The sequence below is a fragment of the Ursus maritimus genome, unplaced genomic scaffold (genome assembly GCF_017311325.1).
Source record: "Ursus maritimus isolate PB19 unplaced genomic scaffold, ASM1731132v1 scaffold_33, whole genome shotgun sequence".
In the NCBI taxonomy this organism is placed as follows: Eukaryota; Metazoa; Chordata; class Mammalia; order Carnivora; family Ursidae; genus Ursus; species Ursus maritimus.
Genome location: NW_024425897.1, coordinates 6,964,156 through 6,981,153, shown reverse-complemented (window position 1 = coordinate 6,981,153; position 16,998 = coordinate 6,964,156). Strand labels below are relative to the sequence as shown.

Sequence of the window (16,998 nt, the reverse complement as noted above, 5' to 3'; positions counted from 1 at the left end):
GAAAGGTGAATATTGACAGGAAAAGTGGGCAATCGGCTAAAGACTAGGGAAGGTGGCTTATGGTGATAGCTCATGGGACAGGGGAGGAGGGTCACCGCGGAAAATATGGGAAGTGGGTGACGCTCAGGGCTGGGGGGAGGGGGAGAGCAGGCAAGGAAAGGGAGCGGGGAGAAGGGTCACGAAGAGGGCGGGGGCGCCGCGATGGGGCAGGGGCTCCAAGGAAGGTGCAGCCCGGCCCGCCGCCAACACAGCCCGGCGGCGGCGCTCAGCACGTAGCGAGCGCCGGGCGGCGGGGCCCCTTGGCCGGGCCGGGATGCGGGGCGCGGGCGGGCGCCGGCGTCCCCGAGCATCTCCAGTGGCCGCGCCGCCGCCAGGCGTGGGGACCGCGGGCCTGCAGCCGTCCGGCCCCCGCCTCCTCCCCCTCTCCCGTGTAGGGGGGTGGCCGCCCGGCAGCGCCGTCCCCCCCCATAACCCCCCTCGCCCCGCAGCCTCCTGAAGACGCCGCTTACCTGCGCCCGGGCGCCGCGGGCGGCGGGGGCGGACGCTGGGGCCAGGGCGACGCCGCCGCACGAGGGCGCGGACGAGCAGACGCCCCCTGCCCGCCCCGCGGGGCCACCGCCCGGCCCACGCCGCGGGAGCCCGAGCCGGAGCCGAGCCGGTGCCCCCACCGGTGCAGACGCCGCGCTGCGCTCCGCGGGGCCGCGCGGACCACAACTCCCACAATGCCGCGCGCGGCCGGGCCGGCGCGGGGAGGGGACGCGGGCGGCAGGCGGGGCGGGGCCGACGCGGGGGCGGGGCCGGCGCGGGGGCGGGGCGGGGCTCGGACCCCGGGCGAGTAGTGCGCGGGCCGCGCGCGGGGCGGCTCGGGTGGCTTTGCCCGAGCGGCGGTGGCCGGGTACCCGGGGCGCACTGCCCGGCGGGTCCGGGGGCGGAGCGCGCGGGCGGGCAGGCGTTCATTCATTCGCTCTGCATTCCTCCCTCTGTGCCCCTCTGCTCCCCCGCCCCCGGTCTCTGTCCCTGCTCCGGCTCTTCCTCCTACACTTCCTCCTTCCATTCTCTTTCACTTTCCCTCCCTCTTTCCTCCCTCACTTCCTCTCCCCCCGACACCCCTCTTCCCTTTATTTATTGCTTCACCGCTCACTTAGAAGGCCGCTCAAGCACTTGGAATGAAACTGTAAATCAAACAGGATCCCTAGTGTCATGGAAAACTCCTTGGTTGAATAGGAGCGACTGTTGGACAGCCTCTCTGTGCCTGGTCCTGTGCTCCTTGGGGAGCGGTGCGCACGCGGCCCCTGTCCGCGGGGAGCCTCAGTCTGGCCAGGAGTCGAGGGTGCCCAAGTAATCATAGGGGTAAAGGCCACCATCACCTGGTGCGCGGACTGGTAGTAGAGAGAGTCCAGGGCAGGGTGAACGTGTGGGGCAAAGGCATGTGATGGGGTGGAGGCCCCCCACGAAGGTCTCTCTGAGGAAGTGATGTTCCAGCTGAGGCCTGTGGGAGACAGTTATCTGTCTCCTCTGTGACCTCTGCTAACAGAGGTCATGGGACATGTTAAGGGCTCTGGGGCTCCCTGCATGGGCGGGTGCTGGGACCTCAGGAGTAGGATGGCTGGCCCACGATCCATCTGTTCTGTCCCAGAATCTATTTGTTGCTGTCCCAGCATCTACTTTTCCTTGTCCCAGAACCCATTTCAATCATGTTTCAGAACCCACCTCTCACACCTGTCCTAGAACCCACCTGGTGCCCTGACCTAAGAACCCACCTCCACCATGTCCCGGAATCCACCTTGTCCCTGCGCCAGAAACTGCCACCTCTGTTGTGGCTCAGAATCCCCATCTGCTGTGGCCCCGAACCCACCCCCACCACGTCTTAGAATCCACTTCATCCCTGTCATCTCCTCCCTTGTTGTTACTCCAAAGGAAGAACAACTTTTTCCCCCTCTCTTATTCTACTAAAGTAACCAAAATGCATACATTGGAAACCATAAAATGCATCCAGATTTGTTCAAAGTGTGGGTAATCAACACAGTCATCCAATTTAGAAATGTTAAACAAGATGTCTCTTTTCACTGCCAGCCTCGCAGTGCTTGAACCTGGGGAGGGCGGAGAAGGTGGGAGGGCATTTGGTCCATCTCACATTCGGGAGGTTGCCCAAACTCAGACTTCTCCAAAGGCGCTTACGCATTCAGTCAGCATCACACTGACAGGGTTGAAAAGGAAAACATTCTTCATATAGTTGTAAATGTGTGTTTCATTCCTGGATCACACCATCTGTAGCACATTATGAATTAATATTGTCTATAAATCCTGTAATTATCTTCGACCAGCACAGTTATATTGCTCTGTATTTATTAAGAGTATTTACTTGTTTGATGGCAGGATTACCATTTACACATTTTGCTAACCCTGCTTGCCCTTTCTGCCTGTGGGAGACACTGGGGTGGGAGGCGAGTTCCCCCAGAAAAAGGGTATCCAGGCCTTCTTCCAGAGGGGGCTTTGGGATGAGAGCTCCAGATAAATTGTCATTGCACTAATGCAAGAGCCAAGATAAGGGCCAAGTGAGTCAAATTGCCTGCCTCCTGCTTGGCTGCCATCCGCGCCCTCCTTCTCCTGCTGTCTCCTCAGGGCAGTCCTTCCCGACCCACTCTGAGGCTGTACAACCTATCATTATGCTATCTCATACACTCGTGGAGTCCACCCAACTCCCTCCTGCTGCAGATGGAGTCACGGGGGGTCCAGAGAGAAAACATGCCTTGCTCAATCAAGGTCACAGCAAGTCAGTAGGGGAAGATGTAGACCCTTAAAAAAAAATGCTGGCTTGGTGCATTAAAGAAACTAGGATAGACCCTTTAGAGAGAAATTTACTAGTATTTGTTAAAACAACAACAAATGTGTATACCTTAAAAACGAACAATTTCACTACTCTATATCCATCCTAGAGAAATTCTAGAATGGATAAAGGAATAGTGATGTTTCTGTATTATATAATCCTGTGCCACTGTTTAAAAGGAGGAACAAAGTGTATATGTAATGATATAAAGTTCTTAGGGGCACCTGGCTGGCTCAGTCGGTAGAGAATGTGACTCTTGATCACAGGGTTGTAAGTTTGAACTCCACTTTGGGTGTAGAGATTACTTAAAAAAATAAAATCTTAAATATATATACATATATATATTTATATATGTATGTGTATATATATATGTATGTATATATATATATATGTATATATATATATATACACACACACAAATTATAGAACAAAAAATGAGAATTATGGGGGCGCCTGGGTGGCACAGCGGTTAAGCATCTGCCTTCGGCTCAGGGTGTGATCCCGGAGTTCTAGGATCGAGCCCCACATCAGGCTCCTCCGCTATGAGCCTGCTTCTTCCTCTCCCACTTCCCCTGCTTGTGTTCCCTCTCTCGCTGGCTGTCTCTATCTCTGTCGAATAAATAAATAAAATCTTTTTAAAAAATGAGAATTATGCTTGAAGTATGATTTCATCTATATAATGCACAGCACAAAATATTACTCTATAGTCTCTGTGGATATATACATATATTTATAGAAAAGCAGGAGAAAAGCATTAGAAGAATACACTGTATGTTCTCCTTTTTAAAACTTAAAATATTATAATGTTGGCAAATGCAAAGACTATCCCTCAGAGGAAGCACACCAAATTCATGAGTTGTAACTTCGGGGGCCATTAAGAAGGAAAAAAGAAATTAGGTGCAGTGACAAAAGGAACTCCAACATTTTCTGTAACTTTCTAATTTGATTCAATATTTTCAAAAGGATTTAAATGCTCCTGGAATAAAATGCAAAAAGGGTAAATTGGTTATTAGGAGTACCTCTCTCCTTTATCCCTGAACCACCCAGTTCCCTTTCCTTGAGATAATCATTATAAACAATTTCTCATGCATCCTTCCAGGAAAATGTTGTGTGTTTGCAAATACTGTACAGAAATACTTTAACTTTTGAAAGGGAAATATTAGTATGCTATTAAAAATGGATTTTTAAAGTACATTTCAAAATTACATTAAAAAGTATTTTTCAAGGGGCGCCTGGGTGACTCAGTCGTTAGGCGTCTGCCTTCGGCTCAGGGCGTGATCCTGGAGTTCTGGGATCGAGCCCCACGTCAGGCTCTTCCGCAGGGAGCCTGCTTCTTCCTCTCCCGCTCCCCCTGCTTGTGTTCCCTCTCTCGCTGGCTGTCTCTCTCTCTGTCAAATGAATAAATAAAATCTTTAAAAAAAAAAGTATTTTTCAAGAATTAAGAATTGCTCAACATGAGAAAAATCTTTTTTTTTTAAAGATCTTATTTATTTAATTTGACAGAGAAAGCGAGAGAGCACAAGGCGGGGGGGGGGAGCAGGCTCCCTGCTGAGTAGGGAGCCAGATGCCAGACTCAATCCCAGGACCCTGGGGTCATGACCTGAGCCAAAGGCAGATCCCCAATCAACAGAGCCACCCAGGTGCTCTGAGAAAAATCATTTATAGAATTCACCTTATTAACAAACTAAAGTAAAAGTACTACAAAATGTCTCAATAGATGCAGAAAAATCATTTGACAAAATTCAAAATCCTTTCATGATTAAAGACTCCTGGCAAAGTAGGAAGAGAAGGGAACTCTGTCAATCTGATAAAGAGTAATTATGAAAAATTTGCTACCAACATTATACTTGATGGTTAGAGATTGAATGCTTTCCCTCAAAGATCGGAACTGAGACAAGGATGTTCACTCTTGCCACTCCTATCCAACATCGTATTGGATTTTCTACCAATGCAATAAGGCAGGAAAAAGAAATAGGAGGCATTTGAAAGAGTAATAGAAAAAAATCTTCATAGTACCAAGAAAGCTGTAAAGAACTCAGGAAGGAATGGAACTAAAATAGGAAAGATGAAAAAAAGTGAAATAAAGTATCGAGGGGCAGAGAATAAATTGTGAAGGATGACGGTGCATGCAGAATTCATGGATATGAAGAGACAACATCATAAAGATGTCAGATTCCCCTAATGATCTATAAAATCTAAACAAATTTTTATGAAAATCTCAGTATTTTTAGTGCAACAAGATAAATTGGTCATAAAATTTATATAGAAAGGCAAAGGGCCAAAAAGCTAAAGACAAAATGAAACTACCTAATGAAAACTGAGTAAAGGGTATAAGCAGGCAATATACACAAGAGGAAACACAAGGGCCAATATACACAGGGAAAGGTGCCATATACCACACTGTTCATCAGGCGAATACAGAGTAAAGCCATAGAGATGCCATTCTGCATTCATCATGTTGGCAGAAATTAAAAAGCCAATTGATGCCAAGTGTTGGTGAGTCTGTGAAGCACTAGGCGCTCTTGCACACTACGGGTGAAATGTGAATCTGCAAAACTCTGGCCGTCTCTAATAAAGTAGAAAGTGTGCACACACACCCAACTTGCCATTCCACTTCCTGGTATTTGCTCTAGGGCACTGGTTTTCAAACTGGGTGAGAACCATCTCACTGATGGTTCTAAAAGTGATAAAGTAAGTCATGACCATGATTTAAGATAAAGAAATAGAATAAATTACAATAGAAATTATGAGAGTATTTAAGTTTTTTTCTTATGTTTTTTTTTCGCCAGTGAATTCTATGCCCAATGTGGGGCTTGAACTCACGACCCTGAGATCAAGAGTCACATGCTCCACCAACTAAGCCAGCCAGGTGCCCCTATGAGATTATTTCTGACAGTTTCCTACACTTTAGGCTTGTGCACATGTGTGTGCCCCGGGTCCTGCTGTAAAATGCATTTCTGATAGTTGGTGGCAGTCAGGTAAGTTTGAAAGCCTTTGTCCTAGGGAACTTCTCAGAGTGGGATGAGAATAGACATTGCAACATGTGAAAAATTGGAGTCAACAAACATTCAAAGAGGAAAATGCACACAAAAATTCAAACAGAGCAATATGAGACAGCAGGTATAGCCTGAGCCAGAGCTAAATGTATCAACATGGATAAATTTCCAAAATATAATCCTGAGCTGGAAAAGCAAACCACAGATTGGTACATGAAGCATAATATTTATATTAAGTGTGAACTCATGCAAACAACACAGTATATTGGCGAGGGAATATCATGTATATATATAATACAGAACTATAGTCTATATATATGTCCATGTATGTATTATATGTATATATAACATAGAACCATATTCTATATTAAATATGTACACATATGTGCATGTATACATTTGGGGAAATACATACATTAATGTGTATTAGTAAATGTATTAATACTAAAATCTTGCATGGCAATCAGTAAGACAAATTCAGGATAGTGATTATTTGGGGGGAGGGAGGGAAGAGGAAAGGGGAACGGAATTAGGGAGGAGCACATTGTGATATCTGATTCCTTTATAAAAACCAAAGGAAAAAAGCAAAATGTTAAGATTTGGTAAAGGTGAGTGGTGGTACATAAATACGTGTCCTCTTATTCTCTAAGAATGTTTGCAATATGACACAATTATACATTATAAAAAGACAATCACAAAAATTTTATTTATTTATTTGAGAGAGAAAGAGAGAGAGAGAGCAGAGGGATGAGCAGAGGGAGAGGGACAAGCAGACTCCATGCCGAGTGCAGAGCCTGATGCAGGGCTTGATCTCACAACCCTGAGATCACGACCTGAGCCAAAATCAAGACTCGGGCGCTTAGCCTTCTGAGCCACCCGGGCACCCAAAAAGGCAATTGGAGAAGGTAAGATGAACTGGTTTTGAAAGTTGGGGTTGGGGGTTTCCAACATGATTGAGCTGTTTGAAGACATTCAAGAACAGCTCTTTCAACTGTGCTCCATCTCTGAGGCTCCCGGAAGCACCTGTAGGGGGACAGGAGAAAGAGGGCCGAAGAGAGTGGGGTAATAAGTCCACTTATTGTTGCTTTCTAAGCAGCTTTGTATATTGACCTTCTGTATTGGGGTGGTAGGGGATCCTAAGACCACGGTAAGTTTGTAAGCCACTGCCCTACGTGACCCCAAACAAAAGTTGGGAGTCTTTGCTCTGGGAAATACCAGGATAAGCCTGAGTCAGAAATTCTAGGGAATAAGTTTATAGATTTAAATAGATTTATCACATTGAATGATGTGCTTTGGTTGGCTAGCATATACAATGAGTGATTCCATCTGTCCAGAAAGCAGAGCCGCACTTGCATGTTGTCAAATGCTGGAAGTATTCCGGGAACAAATCTAAATCACCTTGAGCTGATCCAATAAAGGGCTGCTAACATCTATTTAGCCTTGGAACAGACGGTAAACTTCCTGCTTACCGTGCAAATAGGTAGGACCAGACATGAGCCTGCTGCTTCTGAGGCCTGGGGAGAGCGTGCTTCATAGAGTGGAGTAAGCAAATTCATTAAAACTTCTTCCCCAAACCCTCACCTGTTTCTGCCTCTGCCTTCCCCTGGGTCACCTGGCATTGATCTAGCTCATGAGGTTTCTCTGGAGTTCTCCAGTCGTCTCATGCTCTCTGGAAGCTTTGGAATAGCTTTGGCTGGGCATGGAAGTCAGTGTGAGAACCGAGAATTCTCGGCGATGGGAGAACAGCCATGAGAAGCATGGCCAGGTTCCTAAGATCTATGGGAATCAGCCCTCTACAAATCCTGAAATGGAATTCAACCACTACACGAATGAAATCGTGCCGTGACAACATGCTTCATGCCCCACCTCCAAGAGCCGTCCTTGGTGATAAGAGACTATGATCATATAGGCTGCTATTTTGCCACCAGTTGGGGTTGTTAAAATTATTGAGTAACCAGTACACCATGGGGACAATCATCAGAATGGATGTGGACTGGGGGCATCTGGTTGGCTCAGACAGTTAAGCATCCGGCTTTGGGTTTCAGCTCAGGTCACCATCTCAGGGTCTTGGGATCTGGTCCTGTGTCAGGCTCCACACTCAGTGCGGAGTCTGCTTCTCCCTCTCCCTCTGCTGCTCCCCATCCCCCCCCCAATAAATAAATAAATAAATAAAATCTTAAAAAAAAATGAATGGCTGTGGACTACAAAATAGACAGGACCATATCGATGAATACGGATCCACATCAGACCAAGTGGTCTAGAAATTAATCTGCATGAAATTTCAGGGAGGCTGTATCTTAGCCTAGGAGCAGACATATCTTGAAGCTCCCAGGTAGAATGGAGAAACTTCCTCCCATTTCAAAACCCACTGTTTCTACATTCTCAACGGACGGAAGTTGTACCGCTTGCCACTACTTCTAAACTCTGAGAAGTCAGCTGGGAAGACTATTTATTTATTGAACGCGTCATTGTTGAACATATCCTATGTGTTATGCTCACGGAGGATATGGCAGTGAGTGAGTAAAGCCCGTGCGTTAAATCCAGCACGAAGATGTGTTCAGGGTGGTCTTCGCGGGGCTTTTACGATTGTCGACATTTAAAACTTAGGAGACACCATGTAAAATTCTGGTTTCCCAGCTTCTCTTGAAAAGTGGCAATGTCTGATGTCGACTGGCCAGATTTCTGCAAAACAGCAAACTGGCTGGCGGGTGGTTTGCTGTCATCTCCACCTACTCCCTATTGTTCCCCAACACCAAGGACGACTGTCACTTACAACCGTGTCTAAAAAGGTAAGGAAATATTTCTCTGCTTCTGTGTCTCTGTCAAAAGTGGGAAAACAAAAGCCAGACCAGGAGGGCTGAATGATTTTTATTAGCCTTGGCCACTTGCCTCGTTTATGTTACCTGACATGTTCTGTAGGCGCTCCCAGAGCACAACGATGCCAAAAAAATAAAAAATAATAAAGAAATGAAAATGAATGTCTGCCTCAGGGAACTCGCAGGAGTGAGATGAAACTTGACAGCTGTGAGAATCCTTCCCTCCCCACCCCTCCCCCGTGCCCTGGACCTGGTAGCAGGTGGAGGGAAGGGAGGAACAGTGAGTGCAAAGTAGGTGAACAATCTTGGCATGCTTAAGAGAGGGTAAGAAGGCCACGTGGCTGGGGCAGAGGAGAGGGAGCATGGGGGCGGGGGATGGGTTTGGAGAGCCCGTTCAGGCCTCTTCAGCCGGCGGAAGGAGCTGGAGTTCTGTTCTAAGTGCTGGACGCTGGCAAAGGCTCGTGATCAAGGCTCGGCTGTCCATGATCCTGCGCTGGCTGGGAGAGGTGGGAATGGCGGCAACATCAGGGGAAGAGACAGGGAGGCAAGGCTGGCTTTTACCTAAATGATTAATGTCACTCAGGTGCCCAGAGGCAGCGAGGGGATCATTTGAGAGGGTTTTAATAAAGGGGTTGGGCCAGGTTTAAGGCGACCTTGAGGAGTTTGCAGTACCCAGGGTTAGTAACAGGAGGGGCTGTTACTTGCCTACGCCTGAAGGGACAAAAGAGAGAGGGGTTACCAGAATCTGGAGGTAGGGGTATGGTTTAGAGAGGTCTGTTCTCTTCCCCTAAGGGACACAGTCAGCCTAGGGGACCCCACGAGAGGAAGCTGGGACCTCACTCTGCTCCTGCCTTTCTATGTCCCACCAGGGCTTCCTTTGGGTCCTACCCCACTAGACACCAAAGGAGAGGGAGCCCATCGATGGGGACCACACAGGTCAGCTTCCTTAGAGGCAGGAACAGGGAGGAGAAAGCCGGAGAAGCAAAAGGAAGATCCCCAGTTCACCCTTCAGGACATGGAAAAAGAAAATCGCGTCCCCGCTTGGACTAGGGGCCCCACGCACGTGTAGTGTCTACTGACAATGGGTCTCGTCCAACTCCTCCACCTTCAGGGCAGCATAACCTCCTGGTTTCAAGGAAGCCCAGAGATCAAAGCAAAGGAAAAAACTTCAGGATCTGGTTTTGAAGATACGTCATTCGGATGCCGACTCAGAACTGCCAAGATAGAGCACGAGGCACCTTCGACTGGTCGGGAGTCCCTCGAGAGATGTCCCTGATCTGTTATTACTGGAATTTGCAACTCCTGTAAAAAGCTGCCGAGGGCATGACTCACCGAGCTGATGTCCAAACCACTGCCTCCACAGCTCACCATCCTGTCCCCGCGTCTCCTCCCTCTTTCTGCAGCTGCAACCCGAGAGGCATTTGCTCCCTCCAGGGAGGCCCCCCCGCCCCCGCCGGGGTCCTGGCCGGGCCAGCTGCCTCTGCACATTGCAGGTAGCCAGAATTTCCTGCATTCTGGGGAGAAAGAAGTATGCCTGGAAGAGACCAGACAGTGGAAGCCTCCTCGTGGTAGGGCACTTTCCTAGAGGGAGAACCACCGAGCAGCACCTGGAAATCGCCTGGATCACTGTTACAAGCTCTGACACAGTAAATGCATTCAGGACAGCTCCAGGGCGCGAACGTCTTTTTTGCATTTCTCATTAATTACTTTGGTTCTCATGCATCTGGGAATTTGCAACAGCCTGAACCAGATGCATTAGGGTTTAGTCTAGCTTTTTTTTTTTTTTTTGCTTTTTTGCTTTTTGCAAGCTTCCTTTTTACTGTATTTTTGTCTGCATTTTCCCCATGCTTATACCTGTCTAAGAGGTAATTTATCAGCCTTGCCCGGTTCTATCTAGCTGATCCAGCAGTGGCGTGAGAGGGCGGTCAGGTCACGATGTGATTGTTATAAACTCAGCTCACTGGTTGACACATACACCCTACCTAGAATTGAAAGGCTGTGTACTCACTCAGAGTTCCTCTGAGTCTTCAGCTGGCAAAGTCTTCATGATTTCTCTCAACCTGAGACGCACCATTCAGAACCCCCCCCCCCCCCCCCCAGCCACTTTACAAACTCTCATTTCACTTGGTGGAAGAAAACAAGGAGCTTTAGATTCAGATCTAGGTTTGAATCCCAGCGCCATCCATCACTGGCTGGGTGGTCCTAGACATGGGTTATTCTCTGAGCCTCAGTTGGCCGTCTGTTAAAATGGGCTTACTACCTACCTCACGATATCATTGTAAGGATTAAATGGGATCACATAGGTAACTCACTAACACGCTGTCTGGTTTAGAGGTGATCGCAAATATTCATTTCGTCCTGTCCCCAGACTCCTTCCGCAACGAAAACATACACATTTTAACCCTCTTCATCTAAGCTGCCAACCTGAGAATCGTTGCTTAACCACGAGAGGGCTTAGCATGATCTTGAAGTTCATTGCTGTTCACAGGCTTTGCCATTCCTGTAGCTCCCTTCCTTCGGCCATCATGGGGCTGTGGCGGGTTGTGTCATACAGAGTGGGATGTCGGAAGTGCCATGTTGATTCGGAAGTTGAAAATCCAGAGCAAAAAGCTGGAAGGGCAGGGGTGGGGTGGGTGGAGGTGGGTGGAGGGTCATAGAATATGAGGGCATGGGAGAGTCTTGGGGGGGGGCAGGAAGGGGTGTGCAAAATTGTGAAAAACCACTGAGAACGGCTGAGAAGCAACCCTAATGAGGCTGGGCATGGGGTGTTGGAGAAATCTGCCTGGCACAGGGGGGGCCCTGGGTAAGTATTGGGGAAGGAATGAATTTGAAGGATAAGGAAGGCAGTCTGGGGGGATGGGCAAAGCAGCGGGGTGTCTTGGGGGACTTGGAAGGATTGGGTTTCTGCTCCGGTGTCTCTTATCAGAGAGGTCCCCCTTGATCTTGGATATGCAACCGCATTCCATCAGTCCTCCTGGGAGCCTCCCCCACCTAGCTTCCCCATGGTGCGTGTCACCAGTTTGCACATTTATTATATATTTATCTGTTTATTGTTGGCCTCCTCCACTAGGCTATAAACTCCAGAAAGGCAGGGACTTTGTCTCCTTTGTTGTCCCCTGCATCCCCAGCACCTATAACAGAGCTTGGCACACAGCAAGACTCAGTAAATATATTTGAATAAATAATTGAATACAAGCGAGTGATTCCAGGGATTGGTGGGATGCAAGGGCTCCGGGGAAAGACTTGCAGTGGTTTTCATTTTTAGGATGTGTCAGCATCACCGGGGGTGGGGTCAAAACGCAGAGTCTCTGGCCCTGGTCCTGACCGGCTGAATCAGAGTCTGGGGGTGGAACCTAAGAGTCTGCCTTTACAAGCAGCTCGGGTGGTTCTGGTGCAGAGGTTTTGGGCTCCGCACTGAGACCCACTGGCCTTGCCTTATAGAACCTGATGGATCCCTTCAATCATTCCTGCTTCTGGAACGGACCTCTCCTTTTCACTTATGTCAGCATCACTTTGTAATATCCAAGCCCCCTATTTATCAGCTATTTATCAGCTCTTACCATCTTTGCGTATCACCTTGGTGAAGCCCACCGAGAGAGTAACTTGATGAAAGATAGGAGAGGACCTTCTCCAAACTGCTCCATCTCAAGAGGGCGCTCCTGGGCTCCCCAAATACTTTTTGCTTGTTTGCACACTATGGAAACACTGAATTTTTACCTTTAGCCTCTTACTGTATTTAATAATCTCTAGTCTCTTAATTCTTTTTTTAAAATGGCAAATCTTAGGTCATATATGTCTTATTCTTTTTTTTAAGATTTTATTTATTTATTTGAGAGAGAGAGAGAGAGTGCGCACAAGCAGGGGAGCGGCAGAGGGAGAGGGAGAAGCAGACCCCCCAGCTGAGCAGGGAGTCCCATGTGGGGCTCAATCCCAAGACCCTGAGATCATGACCTGAGCTGAAGGCAGACACTTAACCGACTGAGCCACCCAGGTGCCCCTAGTCTCTTAATTCTAAGCGATGTGTTCGGAGTGTCCACTTTAGAGAGTAACCGTGGGAGATGGGGATTGCAACTTGGACCTCCCACCTTCCCTAAACGCCAGCTATCCAAGAGGCCCTCCATGAATGCTCTTAACTCACTGACCAATTCACAGCCACAGCTGGGGACTGAAGCCATGTTTGAAATGTGAACATAATGATGATTGTAATAATAGTAACAGCTTGTTTGATATGCAGCCTCCAAGTTTCCTCCTTTCCAGAAGCCCAGGGAGTTGGCGTAAGGAAAGAGGAATTTTCCTATTGTTACGTAACTTCCCCTTTCTCTTCCCCCCTCTTTGGCTTGCTTTCCTGTCCCACAAATATATTCACGGAGTCTTAGGAATTATATGCCCTCAGTATGAACGTTTAGGTGGACTTCTCTGGGAAAGCAAAGGGGTGGGGGGCTGACACGCCTGTGCTGACTCACCTTACATTTACAGCAGCAATTGGCCAGACAGATGGCTCTTGTCCTCTGAATCTGTGGAAACGTTATTTAACTCCTATGCTCATCACTGATGAGAGAACAGTGGTGAAAAATGAAAATTAGAACGGCCACACCTGGCTGTTGGGTATTGCTGGTGGTGACGTGTGCGTGTGCGTGTGTGTGTGTTACAGGAAAGAGTCTTATCTTTATAAAAAGGCTTTTGACACCCTCCTGCTTTTCAGTTTCTGTTGCTGGCTCCCACATTCTCCCAGAGCCCCTGTTCTGATTACTAGAAGCCAACTTCGATTCCTTCCACTCCTGAGTGCTTGCCCCATCTAGTAGACATTACCTCCCCTGTCTGTCCCACAGCATCTCTTTTCTGCTGTCTTTGCTGCCATGGTGATTCCAAGCCACACCATCCCCGTCTGCGTCCCCCTCCCCATTCATGCTACATATCACTCACAGTTTAGAAGCTTCTAAAGCAACTTCCTGGTTTCAAAGTCTCCCAAATTACTCAAGGTGTAGACTCATCAGCTTCATTGTCAAGATCTTCCGAAAGAGAGCCCTAACCTACCTGGCCAAGCATATCCCCTTTCCATCAGCATTTTCCTGCTTCTAGTATTCGCTCAGGCTGTCTCTGCATCCAGGAATGCCTTTCCTTTGGTGTCTTATGTCTGTAGAAATCTTGTTCACTATTTTATACCTCTTGAGTAAGCACAATGGGGCCTTTGATTTAGTAAATCCTTATTGAGTGCTCTCGGCATGGTGCTAGGTATTGAGGATGGGGGTGAGCTCCCCGCCTAGTAGAGGAGAGTGATGGGGGATGGGTCAATCAGTAAACCCGATAGCTTCAACAACGCAAATTTCTGTAGAAGGACAGAGAATGGGGATCTGGCTCGGATCTGTTTGTGGGGGCAGGGATAGTGGGGAGCTAGGGAAGTTGATACAGAGGAAATGGTATTTGGAGGGGTCAGGTAAAGATTAGAGGATAGGAATAAGCCAAAGAAGGAAGCAAAAGGAATGAATGTCAGGGGACCATGGGGAGGCACAGCCAGTCGCTCGGTCATATGGAATATCTCTGGAGAGGCTGCAGAGAAACACTGTGCCTCTTGCCAGTTCACTGAAGAGAGGAAGAGAGAGGCTCTCAATGCTCGTTGGCCCAAGTTTACCCCATGGGGTAAGTCCACACACTCACCTGGTCCTTTTGGGAAGCTGCTGGAGAGGCCAGATCCCAGGCCCTGTGACACAGGGCTTTTTCCAAGTCTAGATGTGATGGGAGGAGCAGAGTCTCTAGCAGTCTGGTGTGGTCATGGACCTGAGTGGTGGAGCCGCCATAGATCCTGCCATGGTAAGTTGGATGGAGGTTGTGCCTGACCCCAACCTCACTCCGAAAGATTCAAGGAAGCCAGTGCTGGGGCAGTGGAGGCTTTGGCTGTGGTAGTGGTGCCTGGGCTTTCCAGGCGGTAGAACATTAATTGTGACCAAAGCAGTCCACCCCCTTGAACTTCTCAGCTATACTTATGCTTTCTCATGATGTCTGGCTTCCATACTATGCTATCTGGCCTCCACTTTTGGAAAGCAAGGCTAGTATTTGTAGGGTGGATTTAAAGAGGGCAAGTTCAGGAATAGAGAGGTTAGCTAGTAGCCTACTGCAGTAGTCTTAGCAAGAGACAATAAACATCTCAACTAGGACAGTGGTAGTGGCAAGGAGAGGAGGAAAAAACTCAATAAGTATCTGGAAGATGAACAAGATTTTGGTGATTGATAAATCCGGGGGTGCTAGTAACCAAATTATGTTCCCCCCAAATGCATGTGGAAGCTTTAAGCCTCAACATGATGGTATTTGGAGATGGGGCATTTGGGAGGCGATTAGATTTCAATGAGGTCACAAAGGTGGGACTCTCACGATGGGATTAGTGCCCCTCTACAAAGAGACACCAGAGAGCTTTCTCTCTCTCTCTCTCTCTCTCTCTCTCTCTCTTTCTCTCTGCCATGGGAGAACAGAACAAGAAAGCATCCAACTGCAGATCAGGAAGAGGGCTCTCACCAACACCCAGCTATGCTGGTGCCCTGATCTCAGACTTCCAGACTCCAGAGCCAATGGAAAATACATTCCTGCTGTTTAAGCCACTCGCCTATGGTATTTGGTTCTGGCAGCCTGAGCTGACTGATCCATCGGGGTTGGGGGAGAAAGAAGAGTCAAAGTTGCTTCTGGATTTCTACCTTGAGTAACTCGAAGGACACATGGTAACTCCAACGTGTGAAGTGGAGAAGTCAGAAGTTTTGGGGTGCCTGGGTGGCTCAGCTGTTAAGTGTCTGCCTTCGACTCAGGGCATGATCCCAGGGTCCTGGGATCGAGCCCCACATCGGGCTCCTTGCGCTGCTGGGAGCCTGCTTCTTCCTCTCCCACTCCCCCTGCTTGTGTCCCCTCTCTCACTGTCTCTGTCACATAAATAAATAAAATCTTAAAAAAAAGAAGAAGAAGAAGTCAGAAGTTTTCCCCTAAAGATTTCGATCAGAAGTCAAACCGAGAGGAAGGGGGGCACCCGGCCGGCTCAGTCCGAAGAGCGTGCGACTCTTGATTTCAGGATTGAGAGATCAATCCCCACGTGGGGTGTAGAGATGACTTAAAAAACAATATCTTTAAAACAAAACAAAACACTGAGAGGATAAGGCCACACTTCTTCTGACGGCCCAGACAAAATTCTAAGTCAGAATGGAAGATGTGGCTGGCAAGGTTTTTATATCATACTAGAGAGATTTTTAAATTCCAGTTTGTCTAACTATTTTTCAAACTTCTTTTTTTTTTTTTTTTTAAAGACATTGAGTATCTTCTCTGGGAGTTTAAAAGAAAATTTCATCTCTGGTATGCCAATCTCACAGCTGTTAAAGGAAGACATTATCTTTCGTTCCGCATTACCGCCTCACAGAATGGATTGAAAAAATAGATATATAATCATCTGAGTTGAGAAGCTCTTTTTTAGCTCTGAGAGTAGGAGGTAGATTGGCATGCAAGAAATTCTGGGTTCATTTAGCAAGTGTATTAAGCGTCCTGTTGCTGTATTGTCCTGTCAAGATTTAAACTCTCTGAACAGCAAGTAGGCCCGTGGCCATGACAAAATCGTGTCTGAAGTCAGGAGCCTTTGGAGCGGTGGATACGCTTCCCCCAATATCTCCCTTGAGCTTCTTTTTAAAAGGACAGATTCTAGACAGGACGTCGGGATCCGCAAATGGTGTCAAGCCGTTTTCACAATCATGGCTCTTCCTTTGTCTTCTTTGCAAAGTTGTGCTATTATTTCTCTTTCAAATCAGGTCTTAGAAAAATACACTGCAGGGATAGTTTTGGACATCTTGACTTGAAATTTCCAGCGGCTCTTTCAGTAAGTGCTTTTTTGTTTCCATGGAAACCAGCAGTGTTTTGAAGAGGCGGTGACAGGCACATACCAGCTACCACGGGGAGGGCATGTCAGTCTATGGGTGGAAGTCAAGAGCAAAATTACCCACCTTCCCAGGCTCTCTCTGACCTGCTCAGCTTGACCTCTTAGAGAAAGAGAAGCAGAATGAGGCAGATGAAGTCATTTCCCATCCCCCCACCCCCAGCATTCTGGGTCTGCCTGGGGTTCCTGTCTACCTCACCAAGTCGTTCCCACTTGTCTTCAGCGCTCCCACTTTCAACCCACCAGCAGAGCAGATGCTGTGGCTGCTGTGTGAACGTGCGATCACGGCGCGAGGACGAGCCGGCTCTGGCAAGGGGAGGTTACGTGCCCATTGGCTGGCGTTTCCTTCCTTGTGGAATTCATTGCTGGGAGCTCTGGCTTGTCTGGCTAGGGAATCTCAGGTTGGGATAGTTCTTTAAGAATTCATGAGGTTCCCATATTGGTGTATGGGGGCGAGAGCCG

The 16,998-nt window shown here is 48.0% G+C and overlaps 1 long non-coding RNA gene across 1 annotated transcript; it reads left to right on the top strand.

The window, feature by feature from the left end:
- The first annotated feature begins 8,243 nt into the window (after positions 1-8,243).
- LOC103659224 lies at positions 8,244-10,303 on the top strand. The gene is made up of 2 exons (XR_567433.2): positions 8,244-8,612; positions 9,751-10,303. It is a non-coding gene; the product is annotated as an uncharacterized LOC103659224 (long non-coding RNA).
- Positions 10,304-16,998: the final 6,695 nt, after the last annotated feature.